The 4,476-nt window shown below is 39.8% G+C and overlaps 1 long non-coding RNA gene across 1 annotated transcript; it reads right to left on the minus strand.

Moving 5' to 3' along the window:
* Nucleotides 1-3,051: 3,051 nt before the first annotated feature.
* On the minus strand, nt 3,052-4,073 carry LOC124882461. The gene is made up of 3 exons (XR_007041909.1): nt 3,708-4,073; nt 3,404-3,613; nt 3,052-3,336 (listed from the first exon to the last, which is right to left on the minus strand). It is a non-coding gene; the product is annotated as an uncharacterized LOC124882461 (long non-coding RNA).
* Between the last annotated feature and the right edge of the window lie 403 nt (nt 4,074-4,476).

The following is a 4,476-nucleotide window of genomic DNA, read 5'->3' on the forward strand; positions in this document are numbered from 1 at the left end:
GCAAAGAGATGATTAGAAAAGGCCACAGAATCATACATCAATAACAATCCCCGTTGAGGTGGGACAAAACCCACCTCACATCAGTCAGTGTCTAGTGCATATCGACCTAAGCTAGAAAATGGCAGGCAGTTCCTTTCGGCCGTCGCGTAACTGCCCCCCCCATAACGGAGGGCCATTTCTCTGTAACTGCCTGCAGCCCTCAGTGTGTACACCCCCTCTGTTTTCCATAGAACAGTTCTATGAAATGTGTGTCTAAAATCTAAATGATTAAAAACATTGCAAATATATAATAATGCCCTGTTGAAAAATTCAAAACAACAAAAATAATAAAAACCTAGAAGCACAGCGGAAATGAGCAGCACAATGTGTATCAGTGTATTGTAGGCCCTTAATTGTAGACCCCGTTCAATTATCTATTGCAGTCGTCTGGTCCAGTCCCCCTCCAGGCCACAGGAAAGGGTTGGTCACCCTCCTGGTGAGGTATCCTTGGCTCCCCATTCCTGGTTGGCCTTGGGCAAGGCCTTGTGTTGCATCCTCGGTTTATGGCTGTGATTTAATTTTGCTCCCTTCATCCTCCTCTCCACTGCACAGTATCATAATTTTTCATCACATTGGTTTGGTTCCTTGGGGTCCACATCATCACTTATGCTCAAATATTCAGTGGACAATGTCGGTGTGTGTTCAGGCACCACTTCCATTAGATATTCTGGTAATCTCAAACCTCTGGTACCACTGGAACCAATCGCACGATCAATATACCTGAGGATGAGAGATCTTGCAAAAGGCATACAACAGCAACCACAAATAGAAAAAACAGTAATTGCAATAATAATAGATATGAATATACTTACCATTATGGGTCCCCACTTACCAAACCATTTTCCAAATATTTCAGAGAATGGATTTTTTGTTCTTGAATATTCCTTCATTTCATTTGACAGGGCTCTCAGCCCCTGTAGTGTTTTTGTCAAAGAGCCATCTACAAACACCTCCCTTTTCTGCTAGGATCATATCTAGAGCTAACCTATTCTGTTAGGCTACAAGGGAGGTGGCTGACAGTTGTTCATGCACAGCTTCAAATCCACCTCTAGTGAAATTAACCAATCTCTGCGCATTATAGTGAATATAATTTATTCTATCTACATTTTTGTTAGGCGTTATACAAATAAAAATAGATTCAAACCCAGCGGCCACCTGATCTACCAATTTGAATTGGTCAGGCTCTCCTCTCGGTACCCCTATAGCATCCAATCACAAGGGGAGCCCTCCTCCCATGAAATGGAACGTTTGTCAATATTATTGGGATGCAGGTGTATATTTATATTTAGATCTGTTATTGGAATCACCTGGATGGGGGAGAGAAGAGAGAAAAGAGCACATTGTTCTGCCTAATTTGCAGGTAACCATCCCAACAGTTTATTTTCTCCACAGTACCACCATACACCTGCTCTATTGACCGTTAATCTTCTGGCTATAACAGTACATGTGAGGGGAATAATGGTTTTGCAGTGTCTGGGGTTTAGCTAACCAGCATTCCACTTATCTGAGACAGTATTATTATTACAGAAACAGGTTACCTTAGAGACAATTAGAGGCTGAAAAATGGGCAGAGTTGTGTTTTGAGGTGCCACATTAAAAATTGTATCCCATCCAACACAATTATTATCCAAACTATCCTAGACATTACTTGCAACAAACATGCCATATCACTTTGATTTGTTTTAGATTTTGTTCCATTCACAGAGTTTTCAAATGCTGTTTCTATTAATAGGAGATTTGGTCTGGCCTGGGCACAGACCATACAGTTACCTTCATTTGCTTGTTTTGCAGCATCCTGGGCCTGTGCCAGCAAGGTGTTCTTTTGAGAGTATCCTGTTTCCAGAAAAATCCTTTGGTCTAAGGAAATTCTATCAGTACTAATAGCTTCAACTTTCTTGTGTTGTCCACCAGAAGATTGAAAGGAGCCCTTTGTGGCTCGAGAATGCATATTAATTTGTATTAGTCCCATGGGATCCTTCCCCGTAACCTCTACCCCCAATACTAGATACAAGTAATTTGCATATTCTGTACAATCTTTAGTTATTCATTCCTGTTAAACATTTGATCACTATAAACATTTTTCACCAAAAAATCAATTCCCAATTTTTCCATACTATGATTATTATTATTATTTCTTTTTCTAAAGTCTTAAGGTCAGTCAGACAAACATTTGAGACAAACATTAAACAGATATTTAGACACACACTTAAGACACACAACACATGCCGGCTTCTGTTTCCCCTCTTAAAGAAGACTGAGCGGCCAAATCTTTTACCATCAAATTATTCAACCAGAACCCTATGGCAGAATGACAGGTTCTATTTGGTTCTGTTCCCATCCCAAAGAGAATTTAGATCCAATTTCACCTCAAGAAAATTCATAAGAAATTTAAGTTTTCACCCTCTGAAACTAAAACCCAGAAAATTGTTTGAACTTGTGAGCATCTGCACACATATAGGGAATACCGACATTAGAGAAAAAACAAATGAAAAACAAACTTGGTGCACTCTAAAACGTTCATTAGTTGTCCAAATACAACTATGAATCAAAACCCAGAACAAATAATGAGCTCATAGAAACTAAAACATACTATTCGATTCATGAACCTTTCACTCATGTGGCCCGCATCATTCATCATTCATACCTTGGGCCTTCATTCATTCCTGCCACACCCTTCTCAACCACACGTCTTCAACCCTCAAACACAATCTTTCGATTCCTATTGTTCCTGAACCCCAGAGATCTTATGTCCTAAGTAATAAAGTGTAAATGGACCCATTTGTCAGGCTGGTCCCAGCCACCTTTTCAGGCCTTCTTCACCTAGATGAAAAATAAATGTTTAGGGTTATCTCTCACATCATCAGGCAATATAGTGGGACGACTCTTCATCAACCTTTCTAGAGAAATCAAGAGTATTGTGACCGGCAATGCCTGAAAATGAACAATTTGATCATCCCAGTACAAGAAATGAACACGAACAAGAAATCACAAACATGGGTTGTGAAATCAGCATTTTTCCTTTCTTTCACCATCTTTATTTCACAACACAAAATCATATTTGTACATTGTTATTTCCATTATTATTATATGCAAAGAAGACAAAAATAAACAACATTGCAGTCTTGCTGTTTACCAGCTTATGAAGGAATAAAAGAAGATACAAAATCAAATAGATTAGTTTGTCATAGTTTTTAAGGCCGACTTGACCCACATGCAGAGGACACTCAGACAGAGAAGAGTAAATTAAGTTTTTCTTTTATTTTTTTTCGACTCAGGAACGAGCGATCAGGAGACACACTGCAAAAGAAGAACAGAGGTGAGCGGAGGAACAGATTGGAATATTCAAGCAAGGACCTATGCTCACTTTCCGGAAGGCGATCGATCCGCCAGGGGGAGAAGCCGGTTCAAGTCTGTGGTAGAGCCTGCACGGAAACGATTGGAGCGATCTGATGTTCCAGGTAACAAAGTGGTGGACAAGTTGCGCTTCCAGCTGGAGGACTCGCAAGGGCAGCAGCAGATTCCAGTCTTGACAGGAGGTGGATTCAGGAGGAAACCCCAGCTTGGCGTGAACAGCCTATGACGAAGGAAACAAGACGGATAATTAATCAAGGCTCAAAAAACAAGTGGAGCTTCCAGAATTTAGCAGATAGTGGCCAGGTAAACACTACCACGGTAGGCAAAACACTCAGGCGTAGACAAGCCAGCGAACCACCCTCATATAGTCCTCCAGCTGATGAAGCAACGACGTACACCTGTCAACACTCCGGTCTGCAGCTCCAGCGCCTCTTAGGGGTGAGAGAACGTTAGTAAAAGGCAGGTTGACAACAGACTGTGACATAGTTATTAACAGAATCATTCTGTTTGGAAAAAGGAAAGAATAGCCTACCTTTGTAGCACCTGGTGGTCTGACGCAAACACTATGGATACTTGGCCTCTCGTCACCCTTTTGCGGCATCAAGTAGTGAAAGTTGAAAAATGAATTTGTACTTCTGCCTACCACAATAAACATATTTATGCATAAATCGGTATGTATAATCCGGCAGGGATTTTATTGTTTTTAATTCCATCAATTAAATCAACAGTTTTAAATAGAGGACATTAATTTAAATCTTGTCAGAAGGCAATGGTAGGTTTTTTCTTTTCAAATTATAGAGTTAACAGCATTTTTCTTCCTACTGTAAGTCTTAAATGAGTGAAAGTTTTTCCAAGTTTAATCAATGCAATTATGTGTTGTAAATGTTGTAAAGTTTTCGAAAAATAATCTTTTGGAGTCGGATAAAATCTGAGTCTAACTGGTCGAGCTAAAATCCTTAATTTAATATTGTTTGGAAGCCTGTTGCCTTAGAATTGTCACATTATCGTTCCATCTGCTTGGAATACTTTGCCTCACTTACTTAGTTGTATCACTGCTATTCATATTTCTAAGTTGCCTTTACT

This window comes from Girardinichthys multiradiatus, chromosome 15, assembly GCF_021462225.1.
Source record: "Girardinichthys multiradiatus isolate DD_20200921_A chromosome 15, DD_fGirMul_XY1, whole genome shotgun sequence".
Taxonomy (NCBI): domain Eukaryota; kingdom Metazoa; phylum Chordata; class Actinopteri; order Cyprinodontiformes; family Goodeidae; genus Girardinichthys; species Girardinichthys multiradiatus.